General features: G+C 35.9%; 1 non-coding gene across 1 annotated transcript; it reads left to right on the top strand.

Annotated features, from left to right (window-relative positions):
- The first annotated feature begins 16436 nt into the window (after window positions 1-16436).
- LOC111754346 (small nucleolar RNA SNORA2/SNORA34 family) lies at window positions 16437-16568 on the top strand. The gene has a single exon (XR_002789049.1). It is a non-coding gene; the product is annotated as a small nucleolar RNA SNORA2/SNORA34 family (small nucleolar RNA).
- Window positions 16569-17341: the final 773 nt, after the last annotated feature.

Consider the following 17341-nt stretch of genomic DNA (forward strand, 5'->3'; position numbering starts at 1 on the left):
CCCCTTACTTCTGTCCTTTCATTCAGTATTCCACCATAGAAATGTTTTGTTTATTCATTAAGAATTGTCAGTGGACCGATGACAATTTGGGCCATGACACTGAGGACATGGCAAACATATGATCTATAAGACTCTCTTATAGTTCAGCAAGTCTCTGGCTTTGCACTCAATCCTTTACAACCCAAGGTTCTATGGAATGCAGCAGGGGGATACGGGTACTGAACTTCAAGCAAGTCAGTGTCCAGTTGTGAATCAGTTTCCAACCAAGCTGCAAGGAGAGTCCACTGCCTGCTGGACTATTTCAGAACAATATTATTGAAGCTATAAATATTTTATTATAAGAAAAAATATCCCTGTATTTCAGTTCAGACAATGTTGATCCTACTTAAACTTCCTAATATATATCATAACTAGTTTGATTATAAATTATCTAATTGACTAATATAGTCTATTTTGAAAAGGTAGAATTCATCTCTCCTTTCCATCTCTCTCTGCACAGTATGTGGTGCAGATGTTTTACAAATGTTTGTCAAATAAGTGGATAAAAGTTCTCTGTGAAGTGATTTTTAAACCAACTGAAGGAATGCCCAGTTAAATACAAACTAAGTCTATTTAATGTACTTTCCAACTCCAAATGCTTTTTATTGCTCTATTGCATATCATCAAGTTGTTGCTTCAAATAATCATCATTCTGAGGCCTTAATATTTAAATCCTAATAAGCTACCCCAAGAGACTTACTACACAATAGCTGGATTTCCTCTTTGTATGCTTGCAGAACTTAGAGGTCAAAGAGTAAGTCACTATAATCTTACCAGATAATGTATTTGATTTTGTAAAATGGATTATAATATTAAAATCAAGCTTTTATTATTTCACGGCTTGAGCTTTAAATAATTGGACTTTAACTTTTTAATTCTAATAAAATGATATACTCAGGCCTACTTATCTCCATTATACATTCTTTAGAATAAAAATAATGTTTGAAAATAATTAAAAAGAATTATCAAAAAATTGTATTTCAGAATTTGAATGGAAACAGCCATTCAAGGAGTGTCAAAGAACTTGATAAACTATAAAGTCAGATGTAACTATATATATATGCATAACTTATGCAATATATCCTAATCTGTTACTTGACATAAATATATTTTTAATGCAAAACTATATGCAATATTTTATGAATATAATTTTACACACAATTTATATACAGTGTGAAAGTATAAATATAACTTTAATGAGTGAAATTCTAATTTTGTGGAAAGGTTTTAGATATATAGATACATACATGTATACAAATCTAGTTATTCAGTTTTAGATATGTATATGGAGGGGGAGACCACCAAAGCAATGTATGCATACCAGAAAAAGAAAACTTGTATAAATATTTTAGTTCTAAATTTATTGAGACATCTGAGATTAATACAAGTTACTTTTGCCGTCTATAATTACAAGAGATGCTCAAAGTGGTGGCCGTTAGATTTGGACATTTGTTAGTATGGTGAACTGCTGTTTTGGTAGCCTTTGTCACCGAGATTGTTGATGTGCATTTTCAATTTCTCTAAGGGCCAGCAATACATGGTTTTTCTGAAACATACGACAACCTCTAGGGTCCCAGATATGAGGGAACACCATTTATTTTTTAAAAATCATGCTATTTTTATTTTCCTGAAGTGTATATTGTGCATACAGTTTTGGTGGGTTTTGTATATATAATGAGTATATGTAGATAAAGAGAAATAACTAAATTTAAGTCATCCTGCATAAGCTTCTTTTCCTTCTGCTTCATTAACTAAATAATACGTTTTATATAGTAAGCCTATCTTTCAAATGTCTTTATTTACATTATTTTAAATACCTATATAGTATCATTCCTGTACTATGCATTTACCCAGTCCTCTAATATTAAACAGTCAAAGTCTTCAAATTTGCAATTAAGACACTAATGATAGACTTTGGAAGCTACTCTGCCTACCCAAAAACAGGCTTCAGTATAATGCTGTAGTAAGGATCAGTTTTCAAACCAAGTCAAATGGTGACACAGTAATGAAACTATAGGCTGGTTTCTCTAGCCAGGTAACAATGCCTAACTAAACCAATCAGGGTCCACACGGATATATTGTTCACAGGGTAGAGAACAGTGCTAATTCAAGTGCAACACTCACAGTAGTGATGAACCAGACAGTTGTAGGTAGAACATAAATAGTGATGTATTCATTTTTAATGAATATTAAAGTAATACCAGAATGGCAACCTCTTTGCATGAATACTAACATCAGTTTTATTCATTTATTGAACAAATATTTATTGAGCAATTTCTAGCTAAATATTAGAGACATCATTATAAATCAGACAGATAAAATCCAACCCTCAGGAGGCCTATTATGACAGAAGAAACATATAAAGTAAATGACCATTTAACTTCTTTATTTTAAAAAGATTAAGATAAAATAGGATACAACAAAACAGATCAGAACACAACAATTTAAGCAACATACTATTTCACCACAAGACTACCTGACATAACAGTAGCTACCATAGTATCTCTTTCCTTGAAACATTTGAGTATACTTTCATACTGTAGTATCAAACATAACAAAGTAGTATAAAGCCATTCAAGAACCAAATAACAGAAAATGTACAATGGTTACTATATTATCTCCTTGTTCATAAAAAAAATTGTTTATACTGTCACACATAATAAATTCCAATAAGATACAATATAATAGAACCGATGGAGACAGAAGAACAAAAGCATGGTAGGACTTCAAAACAAGATGATATTAAATCAGCACTGGCTATTATAATGTCTTGTTTTCTTCAAAATAGCTGTTCATACCATTACAGACAATAAAATCAAACAAGCCAGCACAAAACCATTCCAACTAGTGAATGAAAACATTATAAGGCTTCAAAGCAATGTAATGGGGAATCATGGTTACCATATACTTTAATGTATTCTGACCATTTCTTACACTAGGGAAACTATTCGGTATTTGTAGATGTGAGTTTGACTTATTTTGCTTATGAGTTATGGTCTCAAGTTGCATGCATTTATTTATAAATATCTCAATGTGGTCATTCTTAATAGCTGAGTAGTACTCCATTGTATAAAAATACCACAACTTTTTTTATCCATTCCTCAGTTGATGGACACTTAGGTTGTTTCTAAGATCTGGCTATTACAAATTGTGGGGCTATAAACATGGGTGCGCATATATCACTGTGGTATGATGTTTTCAGTTCCTCTGCAAATATGCCCAAAAGCAGACGAGCTGGACCAAATGGGACTTCCAGTTCCAGCTTTTTGAGGAATTTCCAGACTGACCTCACAATGGTGGCGCCAGTCTACACTCCCACCAATAGTGCAGGAGAGTTCCTTTTTCCCCAGAGCTTCTCCAGCATTTGTTGTTGATAGTTTTCTTGATCCTGGCCATTATTTCAGGAGTGAGATGGAGTCTCAGTGTTGTTTTAACTGGCATTTCTCTTATGACCAATGATAATGAACATATACTTGTTTGCCATGTATTTATTTGCCATTTGTATTTCTACATCTGAGAACTGTGTATTCATCTCAGATGCCCATTTTTCGATTGCATATTTATTTTTTAGTATAGTTTTCTTAGTTCTTTGTATGTTTTAGACAGAAGTCCTTTGCCTGAGGGACAGTTCACTAAGACTTTTTCGCAGTTTGTAGGTTTTCTTTTCACTATGCTGGGGATTTCTCTTGATGTGCAGAAACTTTTTAATAAGACATGATACCAGTTATTGATTCTGCAAAGTACTTCCCGTGCAGTTTGATTCCTGTTCACAAAATCTCTACCTACGCCTATGACTTCAAGATTTTTTACTCAATTTGCCTTCCAAGGATTTAGTGTTTCTGTTTTAATATTCAGATCTTTGATCCATTTAGATTTTAATTGAGTACATGGTGATAGGCATGAGTCTACTTTTAGTTTTCGGCATATGGAGAGCCAATTTTTCCAGCACCATTAAAGAGACTGTCATTCTTCCAGTGAACATGTTTGGCCCCTTTATCAAAGATAAGGTGGTTGAGTGTGTAGTTGTGGTTGTATCTTCTAATCTATTCTATTGATCTCCAGATCTGTTTTGATTACAGTGCCATGTTGATTTTGCTACAGTTGCTTTGAGTATAACTTCAAGTCAGGGATTGTGATGTCTTCTGCCTTGCCTTTGCTGCTTAAAATTGCCTTTGCTATTCTAGATCTCTTCTGATTCCAGATGAATTTTAGGAGCAATTTCTCCAGATCTATGAAGTATGTTGATGGTATTTTCATTGGGATTTCTTTGAATCTGTGTAATAGTTTTGGGAGAATGGCCATTTTCACAATATTTATTCTTCCTATCCATCTTCCTGTCCAAACTAAAAGTAGACCCATGCCTATCACCATGTACTCAATTAAAATCTAAATGGATCAAAGATCTGGATATTAAAACAGAAACATTAAATCCATGAGTAAGGGATGTCTTTCCATTTTCTGAGATCCTCTTCGATTACTTTTTTCAGGGTATTGGAATTTCCCCTGCATAAATCTTTTACTTCTTTTGTGAGATTAATTCTTAAGTATTTCATGGTTTTGGATGCTAGTGTGAAGGGTAAGGCTTCTCTTATTTCTCTCTCAGTGATTTTGTTGTTAGTGTATAGCAATGCTATTGATTTTTGAGTATTGATTGTGTATCCAGCTAAATTGCTGAATTTATTTATTATATCTAGGAGTCTTTCAATGGAGTTTTGGGGGTCTTCTATGTAGAGTATCATGTCATCTGCAAATAATGACAATTTAACTTCTTCTTTTCCTATCTTTACCCTTTTTATTTCTCTCTCTTGTCTAATTTCTCTGGCTAGTATTTACAGTACTATGTTGAATAGGAGTGGTGATAAGGGACATCCTTGTGTTGTGCATGATTTTAAGGAAAAGGTATTCAGTTTTTGTCCATTAAATATGATGCTGGCTGTTGGTTTGTCATAGATGGCCTTTATCATATTGAGGTAAATACCACCTAATCCAATTTTCCGTAAGGTTCTTATCATGAATGAATGTTGGACCTTATAAAAACTTTTTCTGCATCTATAGAAATGATCATGTGATTCTTCCTTTTGTTTTTATTGATATAGTAGATTACATTTATTCATTTACTTATGTTGAACCATCCTGCATGCCTGAGATGAATCCCACTTGGTCATGGTGTATAATCTTCTTGATGATTTGCTGCATCCTGTTTGTTAATATTTTATTGAGCATTTTTGCATCTGTATTCATTAGGGATATTTGCCTGTAGTTCTCTTTTATAGATGGGATATTTTCAATTCTTTTGCATTTATTTAAATATGTTCTGTGGGCTAGTATATGGTCTATTTTAGAGAATGCCCCATGTACTTCTGAGAAGAATGTATATTCTGATGTTGTTGGATGGAACACTCTGTATATGTCTATCAAATCTATTTGTTCATAGGTGTGATTCAGTTCTGTTATTTCTTTGCTGATTTTCTGTCTGGTTGATCTGTCCCTTGGTTTCAATGGTGTTTTAAGATCTATTATAACTGTGTTATTATTTATTTGATTTTTCATTTCTATTAATATTTGCTTTGTGTAATGGTGCTCTGGAATTTGGTGCATATGTATTTAAGGTTGTTATCTCTTCCTCTTGAAGTTTTCCCCTAACCAGTATATAATAACCTTATTTATCTCTTCTGATCATTCTTGGTTTGAAGTTCACATTGCCTGAAAACAGAATAGCTGCCCCCACTTCTTAAATTTTGGTTCCTGTTCCATGAAGTATTGTTTTCATCCTTTGACTTTCAGTCTGTGAATTTCCCTTTGGGTTAGATGGGTTTCTTTTAGACAGCATGTGATTGGATGTTGTTTCTTGATCCATTCTGCCGGTTTGTTTCTTTTATTTGGTGCATTGAGACCATTTACATTAATGGCTATAATGTTATATATTGGTTTATTGTTGACATAGTATCTTCCTGCTGTTGCATCTTTATCTTTCCATTCTGTTTGTCTGCCTTGCTTACTGGTTTTTTCCTATGTGTATCTAAACTGCCTTTTAGTATTCTTTGCAGGGTTGGCTTGGTGATCATGAAGTTCTTCAGCTGTTCTTTGTCATGGAAGAATCTTATTTCTCCATCCATTTTGAAGGACAGTTTTTCTGGGTATATTAGTCTAGGTTGGAAATCATTTTCCTTTAGGATCTGAAATACTTCACTCCATGCTCTTGTTGACGTCATTGTTTGTGCTGAGAAGTCTGCTGTGATTCTGATAGGTTTTCCTTTATAGGTGGTCTGTCTTTTCTTTCTAACAGCTTTCAATATTCTGTTCTTAGGTTGCACTTCTGGGATACTAATTATTGTATGTCTGGGTGTAGTTTTATTTTGGTTATGGCTATTTGGGGTTCTATATGCTTCACTAATCTGTATGTCAGTTTCCATTCTCATGTTTGAGACATTTTCAGCTATTACTTCTGTAAGTAGCCTCTTAACATCATTTGTGTTGTCCTCTTCTTTTTCATTTATCCCTATCAGTATTATGTTGTTTTTCTTTGCATCATCTTGCAGCTGTTGTGTTGTTATTTCCTGATTCCTTGTTATTTTTAACAGATCTTTGTTTTCCTGTTCACTAGCTGCCATCTTGTCTTTGAGATCTGAAATTCTATCTTCACTTTTTTTGAGATTGTTTTGACAACTTTCAATGGAATTTTTGCTTTCCTGTATATCTCTTTGAATCTGCTTCATGTATTCTGTTTGTTGTTTATATTGTTCATTCAGGGATTCTATCTCTTTGTTTTGCTCCTCTGATTTTTTAACTGTGTCTTCTTTAGATGTATTCAGCATCTCTTTCATTACTTTTATCATTTCTTCTTTTACCTAGGAGATTATTTCTAGTTTGAATTCCTTTTACACTTCCTGGAGTTGTTTCTTTATTTCAGTTCCTATTATTTTGGGTATTTCAGGTGTATGGCAAATATTTTCTTCTATGTACATAGTTCCTAAGGTTTCTTGAGATGTGCTGGAGGTGTGAGATTGCATTTTGGTCTTTCGTTTTGTCATTTTCCTATATTTCTGTGTTTCAAGTGTTGTTCCAAGGCTTCCCCTGGGTGTGTTGGAAATCATCTTCTATGCCTTCAGCTCCTGGGACTGAATGGAGGTTGCTGAGTGTGGTCCAGTCAGGCCCACAGGATCTCCTGTGCCACCTCTGGTGTTCCAGGAAGCTGAGTGGGGATCTAACCACTGTGGATGGTGGCCCAAAGTCCTCCCCCGGCAAGGCGCCAATGCTCTGATACTCACTCCATGTGCCCTCAACTCGCCTGATTGAAGAAGGTCACTGGGCCTAATCTAGTTGGGCCACAAAACCTAGTCTAGTCTAGGTTGATGGAAGCTGGGCAGGTCCTTGACCACTGGGGGCAATGATCTTAAACTCTCCTGGGGCTCAGGATGGTGTGTACTCACCTTCGGCCTCCAGTTCCCCAGATTGAGAGAAGTTTGCTGCACATGGCCCAGGCAGGACTGAAACCTGTGGAGCCGGTCAAGTGTGGCTGGAAGCTGGGTGGTTCCTTGCCCACTGAGAATGATGATTTTAAACTCTCCCGCAGGTTGGGAAGGTTCCTGGACACTCACCTCTGGCTGCCCAGTTCCCTGGATTCGATCATTTAACTTTTGTTCAGGTTATGATGAGTAAAACTAAAGGAATAGCAAATGGTCAAGCAGCTTTGGCTTTTTTTAGGTAGGAAGTTTTGGGGAATTCCTTTTCATAGAAGGTACCTTGTTTGTAGAATAAGAGAATGAACCTTGTAGCAATTAGGAGAGTAACATTCTAGACAAAATGAATGACAGATAGAAAGACCTGAAAGAAGATCTAAGCTTGGTGCATTCCAGGAAGTAAAACAAGTCACGTTGGCAAAAATAGGTTAAACAAGGGAAACTAGCAGAGTCTGTACTAAAATGCGGTTCAGGAATCAGATGACAGAGGATGTTGCAAACTTTTTAAGGACTTACCTTGAATGCAATATTGTAGCAAGCTCCATGGGAGAATTTTAAGTCAGTTGATTGAACAAATTTATATTTTGAAAACAAAATCTGCTGCTGGGAGAGAAATTGATTAGAGGAATGTGGGAACAGAAACAGGAGGACAAGTTGGGAGATTAATGTCAGAGCCAGATATAATAATAACTTAGAAAAAAGTAGAAGTCGGGATGATGAGAATTGCCAAGTTCATGAAGTTTCTGAAGGTAAACCTGTTAAGACTTGATGGAAAATATGTCAAGTTTAAGGAAATAAAGCAAAAAAGATAATGCCTAGATATTCATACAGTTCAAGTAATGCTGATACCATGTACTAAGAGGAGGAATTTCTATGAAGAGTGATTTGAGAAAAAAAATATAATTTGGGACTTAACTTTCTTTTGAGTCAGTATCTTTCCATGTAATTTAAAGCTGGTCTTGCATTCTCTGTGTAACCCAGGCTAGCCTTGGACTCACACCAATCCTCCTGCTTCAGCCTTGAATTAGAGATGTGAGCCACTATACCCAGCCTAACAAGTTATACTTTCTAAACAATCTACTGAAGTTACCTAGTAGGTAGTTGGATAGTCAAATTTGAAGCTGAGGATATAATATATACAGGAATTATTGTCTGACTAAAGATGCTATGTGAAGATCCACACTCACACTAGATTGCCTACAGAATGGGTCCAGCAAGCATTAAGGCAGGACTGTGAACTTCAGGCAGGGTGTGCTGATAGCTTTGAGGAAAGGCAGAATGTGCAGAGAAACTAGGAAACAACAGTGGCAAGATAAGAGGACAACCAGGATAGTGCAGGATCCACATAGAAGAAAAGCTCAAGAAGAAAGTGCTTCAGGGTGGATGCTGGTTATGTGAGATCTGCTGGCTGTTTGAATAAAATGAAGACTGGAAATTGACCACAGCTTTTAACAGTGTGAAGATTGCTGTCAATTTTGACAGAACATCTTCAGAAAACTAGTGAGGACAAAATATCAACTGACATTAGTTAAACAAAGCATATTAAAGAGTACAGGAAATTCTTAAGAAGTTTTGCTTTAGGAGAAGCTGAGAAAAGACTCTGCATCTTGAGTGTAGTAGGAAGTCTGATAAGGTCTGTTTTTGTACTAGGCAGTGGAAAGCCTGTGTGCTGATGAACATGACCTGTAGTAAGGAGGAATCGATGTAGAACAGATAAGGATCACTGCCGGAGTGGAACCCTTGCACAGGCGAAGGGCAAGAGTGCAGAGTGCTGGAAGTATCTTTAGGAAGGACTACAGGTATGGAGCAAGGAGATAGGCAGGTTTGGTAAAGAGAAAAAGAGTAATTGTCTCTTGCTTACTTCTATTTTTCTTAGTGAAATAAAAATAAAGGTTAATGCCTAGCAGTAAGGACTTAAAGATATCCTGAGGTTTAAAAGAGAGACAACAAAAAGTAATCTGCAAAAGTGAATGGGAGACTGGCCAGATTTTTTTTTAGGTTTTGGTCTCTTCTCTTTTTTTTTTTCTTTTTAAATTTTATTTAAGGAGAAAAAAGAAGAAAAACAGAAAAGGGTACAAGTTATACAGAATTTCAGAAAAAATAAACAGTAGGAAATCACTAGTTAATTACATATTGTCATCTTAGAAATAGTTGTTGAAGTTACAAAGTTAAAGCATATAGAGGGGACTTTCAAACAGTGAGACTGCAAATAGTTTTGTTCAATGATCCAACAAAACTCAGTAATATGGTTACCTATCTTATACACTTAAATATACACGCTGTTATATCTTTTAGAGAACTTTCTTTTCCTTTCTTTTGTACAATGACAATTACACATTTTGGGTTTTATTACTCCCACAGTTCTTATTACTTTTTTTTTTTGAAGAAAGTAAAACCAAATGTGACATACCAGGACAGAGTCAGTCAAATCAAAAGGATGGACATAATACATAATGTAAAAACAAAATACAAGGTGATCAACAAAGGTTACCATAATGCCTCTTGTTATCTTAAAAAGAATTGCCTATACCATCAGTTATAATAAAATTGAACAAAACAGTAAAGAACAAGACCAATAAAACCAAAACATTGGGGACATTAGAGGACTTCAAAAGAAGATAATAGTCAACCAGAATGGGCATCACAATGAATCTTATTGTCTTCATAGTTGTTGCCTATACTTTCAAAGTTAGTACTATCAAGCCTAACAGAATAAAGGAAAATCAGTTAAAACAAGATGGTGAGAGCAATACAGAGTTTCAAATCAAGTTAATAGGAAATCAAAGTGGGTTACTATAATATATCCTGCTATTTTTTACTTATTTCCCCTTAATTAAAAGGATAAAAATGAAAAAGTAGATAATAAAAAGGAGATTGAGATTAAAAAAAAAGAGGGCATAACAACAAAACAGCGCAGGTGAAAACATAGCCATTTAAGCAAAATAGTGTTTCACCACAAGATAATCTCGACATAATAGTAGTTACCATAGTGTCTCTTCCCTTAAAATCTTTGGGTATAACTTCGTATACTGTAGCATCAAACATATCAAAACAATGTAAGATCATTCAAGAAAATGACAGTATTACAGGGTATTTAGAATCAACTAACAGAAAATGAACAATGGTTTCTATATAATCTCCTTGACTATAAAAGTTTTTGTTTATATTATCACATATAATAAAATCCAATAAGATACAACATGTTAAAACCAATGGAGACAGAAGAACAAAAGCTTGATGGGACTTCAAAACAAGAGGATATTAAATCAGTACCACCTATTATGATGTCTTGTTTTCTCCAAAATGGCTGTTCCTACCATCCAACCTTCTCTGCCTCATTTCTGTTGAGCTCTTTTTCTGTCATTAGTTGTCAGTTTGTTCTCTTCATTTCACTTTCTGCTCCATTCATTGTGGCCTCTCTGCCACTGTTTCTGGAATCTTGGTATTTTTCATTTTTAGAATATCCTGCGGTAATCTCTGTAGAGTTGAATTGGTGGTTGCAAATTCCCCTAGTTCCTCTTTATCCTGGAAGCACCTTGTTTTTCCATCAATTTCTAGGGACAGTTGTGCAGGATATATCAATCTTGGCTGGAGGTTATTATCTTTCAAAGCTTGAATTATTTCCCCCCACGCTCTTCGTGATTTGATGGTTTGTGCCGAGAAGTCTGCTGTAATTCTGATGGGTGTTCCCTTGTAAGTGATCTGTTTCTTGTCTTTGACAGCTTTTAATATTCTGTTCTTATATTGGATTTCTGGAATTTTGATTATTATATGCCTGGGTGTAGCTCTGTTCGGGTTGTAGGTGGCTGGGGTCCTGTATGCCTCATACATCTGAGTATCTTTACCTTTTGCTAAATTAGGGAAATTCTCCTGGATTATTTCTGTGAATAGCTTTTGTAGTTCATTTGTTTGTGTCCCTAATTCTTCTTTTATGTTCTTAATTCTTAAGTTATAGATCCTCTTATCATCTTCTAGTATTTGTATTATTGCTGTTTGTTTTCTTGTTATTTTTAAGAAGTTTTTCATTTCATGCTCCCACCTTACAAATCTGTCCTCCAGTTCTGATCATCTATCCTTAGTTTCTTTCAATCTGTTATGCCAGCTTTCAATAGAGTTTTTAGTTGCCTGGTAATCTCTTTGAACCTGCTTCAAGTATTCTACGTTTTCTCTATTTTCTCCATCAAACAATTCTCCCCTTTTTTTCTGTTCTTCCATTCCACCATCTGTTTTTTCTTGGGCGGTGCTTGGCATTTCTCTAACTATTCTACTTATTTCTTGCTTTATTTCATTAAATACTTTATTTTTGAACTTGTCTATGAGGCTCCGGAGATACTGCTTTATGTCTATAGGTGCCGTGTCTGATATTGCATGTTTTCTGTCTTCATTCTCTTTTGCATTTACCTTTCTTGGATCAGTGTTCTCAGGATTGGGGACTGAGGACCCTTTCTTGTTGCTCCCTTTTCCCATACTTTTTGTTCCTTCCATACAAGCATATGTACGAGGCCCAGTTTTTTTTTTTTTTTTTCTCTTTGTCTGTTACAGTTTGTTTGAATCCACCGGCTAGCTGTTCCTGCCCACTGCAATGTACTAGGGAGACACAGACCTAGGCAGCTCTGCTGGGCCCACCCCTCCAGGTCAACCTACTGAATGCTTCACTGGTAGGGTGCACTGCCAGGCACAGGGACCTGATTTGGGCTAGCCTACTGGATCTTAGTCATCACCAGGCCAAGTGCTCCCCACCACTCCCACTTGAGAGGGGAATATGCAACTAAAGTCACTGCAGGGCCCTGTTCCGGCTAGTCTGCTCGTTCCCAGAATGTCCTCTGTTGGAGCCTCTTAGTCTATGAAAGGGTCCCCATTTATCTCACTCACCGCAAGTCGATGCAGGGCTCCTTGCCAGTCCTGCTCTCAATGTCGTTTGGTTTGCCGATTCCAGCTGTGAGAGCTTTCGTGCATCTCTCTCCCTGCCGTGTGGATTGGGACACAGTATCTGCAGCAGGAAATTCAAATCACGGCTTCCAATGGCGCGGGATCCAGCTTTCACACTGAGATTTTATCTGTTCCTGTTATAGCATCAGGATTGCATTTCCAGTTGGTTTATCTCAGCTTAGTTTGTTCCTGGGTCGGCAGGGTACATCTCCACTAGCATAGGACTCCTCACATAGCACGGCTCCTGGATTCTAAACTGGTAATCTCAGAGAGCCTCCGTGGCTGCTGTTATTTGTCCGCCATGTTCTCCCAGAAGTCGAAACTGGCCAGATTTAATGAATTCTGGCAAAATCACTCTGAACTACTGAGGGCTCACCAGACATTTATGGCCATACATGTAAAGTCAATGTGTTTTCCTCCTATTCAGTTTGGCTGCATAAGTGTATATATAAATTAGGCAGATGTTGAATATGATCAGAGTTTGAGTTTGCCAGTGAAGTACAAGGGAGTCCCAAGCATGTAGGGGAGTTAGAGTGAGTAGCTGTAACATACAATCAAAAGAAGACAAGATGGAAAAATTGTTAGTGTAAGGTAGCATAATGCCTGGTATAAAGCAAGTAGTTACAGATATTTGATGTGCTGAAATTAAAAAGTGAAGGACAGGGTTGTGTACTAGAGTGAGGCTGGAATTGGACTGATGCTCCTGGCCCCAGCTTGTTTATCAGCAGAGGCATTTTTCTCAATGGGGACTCAGCTCAGCACTGAGGTTGCCATTAGCAAACAAAGGATGTTATAAAAGATAAAATAAGACAAGGAAACTTGTGGGTCCCCAAACATCTGGACACACTCAAAAATTTACACTGGACACCTCAAGGACTTTGCCCACTGAGGTAAAAGACTACTAGAGAACTTTCACCTAAGGGGCTTATTAATATCTTCCTGCCTAATGTCCCTTATCTTCTTTCAATCTCTATAAAAAAAGGCCCACTCTCCTTATTCTGACAAATATTAAACCATATACCGTGTTGTCTCCCTAAAAGCCTGTGGAGTGGTCTCTGCCTCATTCATTCATTCATTCATTCATTCATTCATTCATTCCCTCACATTCTTTAGAGTAACTAAATGAGGCCCAGCTTTCCATAGCATTTCTAGAATATTACCTTCCTAGGCTGTAAATATTGCTAAGTATCCTCAGATTTATAACTGCAAACAGCACTTTTATTTTTTATGGGTGAAAATAATTAAAATAGGCCCTACAAGGAACTGATGAAATAATATATACATTTAAGGATTAAGAAATCAATATTTCTACCCTACACTAAGCTCATTAAGCATCCCTTAATTTAAAAAATGAACGCCATGTGTGGCTAAGATTAATTTTGTGAACAAAAAGATAAACTAGTTCTGTTGACCCCAGGAGACAACAGAGTTTATCATTGTCCTTAGTTCTGTTTTTTTTCCTTTTATTTATGGCACCAGTTGTCCTTGTCTTGAAGTTTGTTGTTTGGAATTGGGACAATTTAATGCAATGGGGAAAGCAAAGTCTCTCCTCAAATACTCTGCCATCTGCTCTCATATTCTTATTATATATGAAATACTATCCTGCTGTACTTCTGCCTTGTGAATAATTATCTCAAAAATCCAAATACCAGTTGTTTCCTGTGGGCCAGAGTGAGCAAAGGCTGACTTGAAGTAATTGGTATTGTTTCATTGACTCTGCAAACCTAAAGGCAAGCAACTATTTAGAGGACATCAGTATGCAGGATAGTAATTATTCTAGATTTCTTACTGTTTTATCACTGTTGTGTTTTGTTGATTTGTCTTTTTCTTTTAAAAATTAAATCTAAAAAATGGGAAATACTATATGTTTAATTTGATATGATGGTTTCCAGCAGTTTTAATTTTTAACAACTCTTTTTTTATGCAGCATATCAAAATAAACTCCAGAGTTAAGAATATATTTATAAGTGGAGAAAATAAAGAAGAAATATAGAACAAGGTAATTTTATCTGGATACAACCCAGCTGTGATTTTAAAAAGATTCAAGGAAAATATTCAAATATATAAAAATCTGTAAGATCACAAATGTGCAAACCACAAAACTAAAACTGAAGAGAAAAACCATTTTCACCAAATGTGAAGAAGGATTAATATCTACATACAAGTGTGTAGGAAAATAATCCATATGGTTTAGTGATTTCAACAACAGCTGCAGGCAATACACAGTAATGAAAATCCAAAAGTATTAGCTTTTGTGTATCAAATAATAAGGAAATATTAATGAAGGACTGCAAAATATCCACACAATACTTGTGATATTGTAGCTTATGGCTGTCATTTTGGAAATTTATATTAAAATGTCTTTAAATTCCTATTGTATCCTTAGCAATTATATTTTCTAAGATTAAAAATAATTCAAAAATGTTCATTGTGATACTGTTTATTGGTATAAAATGATAATAGGAGCAAACTACAAATTACTATAAGAAACAAAGTCATGAGTATAGGACAGTCCTGAGCACTGGGTATGTGGCATTCTCAGCATACTGTAGAAATGCTGGAGTAACCAATTCTTGAAGCTAGAAGAGGCAATACTAATGAATTCTATACAACACCAGGTGAAAAAATATTTATACAGATACATGAGCAAAGTAAGTTTAAAGCCATATGTTCACTGAGATTATACCTGTCTTAGTTACTTTTCTCATTGCGGAAACAAAAATACCTCACACCTACAAGTTAAAGGAGGAAAGGTTTATTTCAGGTCACAGTTTATATAGGTTTCAGATCATAGTTGACTGGTTCCAAGGCAGGCTGTCATGGCAGAGAGGGCTCACAGAGAAGAAATAGTCCATGGCAAGTGGGCAGAAGATGGCAAAACAGAGCAGCAACAGCAGCAGCAGCAAGCCTGACTTTTTTGTTCCTTTAAATTGTATCCAGACTATAAATCCATTGATTAGTGCCACCCATATGAAGGGTGGGGCCTCCATTATCCACACTATTAATCCTAGCATCACACCCTTTTTCCACATTCATAGAATCCGGCCACTCTCAAAACCCCCCACCTATGTCCACATGAAGATTTGGAGGAACATCTACATATAAGCCATAAAAATATCCAATAAAAAAAACAAGGAATTTGGATTATGTTTAAAAAGAAGTACTTTCTTTTTCTGTTCTAGGAATCAAACCAACCTGGGCTTTATTTAGTGCAAAATTTCAAATTTGATAATGCTAAGCATTTACTAAGTACTTATTATAAGCCAAATACTGCTCTAACAGTTTTGTATAATATAAAGTAATCCTTAAATAACTTTATGAAGGAGGCACTATTAAGAACTCCATATGCAAGTGAGTAAGTTGAATCACAAAATGTCTTAGTAAATTTTTTCAGTCACTCAGCTATAGAGGAGTCTACACAAAAATGAAAGCCAGGCAATCTGACTTCATGGTGTTATAACTACAGGTATTTTTTCTTTTTCAAGTTATTCTATATATTAAATTTGTGCTAATATTTAAATTATTTTTATAAAGACATTTTCTGCAGCTCAGGAAAAGCTAAATATGTGGAAAATATGTCCTGTTGTGCTTTCCAATTTCTGTGATAATTTCTCTTTGTGAATTATTTATTTTTAAAAGCACCTGGAAAAACAAGGATTAGCAGTGGATTTCTAGTATCATTTCTAATGAGCAAGTGTTGGTTATTAGTCTACTAAGGAAAAGAGTGCAGCTGGCTCCCAGGAACAATCAACTTTATAATGCCTGTGGGAATGGGGATTTTGGTTATATACTTTTATTTTTTTATTTTGATGGTAGTAAAATGCAACAGAGCAAGACAAAACAAAGCCAATCAAGACAGTGCAGTGAAATTAGTACTGAACTTCACAGCAGGATACTGGGATAATAGTAATAGGTACCATAGTATATCTTGTTATCTTCACAATAGTTGTCCATTCAATCAGACATAGCAAAATCAAACCAAAAACAGAACATTATAAAATCTATCAACTGGCCCTGAGTAAAGGCCAGCAGCTCTGATGTTGGTTTCAAGTAAGAGTCTAAAGAGAAGTCTTTCTATGGTCTGTTGGCCATTTCAGAACTCAGGTAGTGAAATGGTCAATTGATTAGAAAGAAACAGCTTGAAGAAACCCAGCCCCACCTGGTGAGCAGCTGTGAGTGTGGCAGGCTCTGGCAGCCCAGGACGGGAGCCACTGGCATTTACTGGACCCACACCATGCTGGGACCTGGAGCACTGGGAAACCAAACAACCCCTCCCCCCTGCCTATTGTGCTTTGTTGAACTTCAATATACATGAAAGTATGGACAGCTATTTTGAAGAGAATGAGAGACTCTACCACAGCCATTAGTGACTTCCCTATTGTCTGGTTTTGAAAACCTAAAACACCTTCTTCATTCTGTTCAGATCAGTTTTATACTATGTTGTTTTGTATGAATTCTCTTGAATTCTCTGTATGTGAAGACATGGACAACTATTTGGAAGAAAACAACAGACAATATGATAAACAGTGAAGATCTCAGATCATCTAGCTTTAAAGTTTATATCTCTTACATTGCTTTCTTATGTCCTATTTTGTTCTGTTTTGTTGTGTTTAATTTTACCCCCTTTAAAATAAAAATTAAAAAATATAAAATCTATCAAAATGATATTGAATAGAGCAAAACAATTATGAGAACAAAGCAAAACAGTGAAGACAATATTTGCCTTCAAAGAGATGATAGAAAGAAATCCCACATATTTGCTATTTGCATACAGTCATTTTCCCAAGAGATGCTCAGAACTCTGGCTAATGGGGTGGTGGGTGCTAATGGGGGTGGGTAGGGAGGGTGGGATGTTTGGTTCTCAGCCCACACACCAGTAGGCTCATGGGAGATGCTGACTGGTTCTCTTCCTG

The sequence above is a fragment of the Cavia porcellus genome, unplaced genomic scaffold (genome assembly GCF_034190915.1).
Source record: "Cavia porcellus strain 051 isolate PalLab524CR breed Dunkin Hartley unplaced genomic scaffold, mCavPor4.1 scaffold_1, whole genome shotgun sequence".
NCBI lineage: Eukaryota > Metazoa > Chordata > Mammalia > Rodentia > Caviidae > Cavia > Cavia porcellus.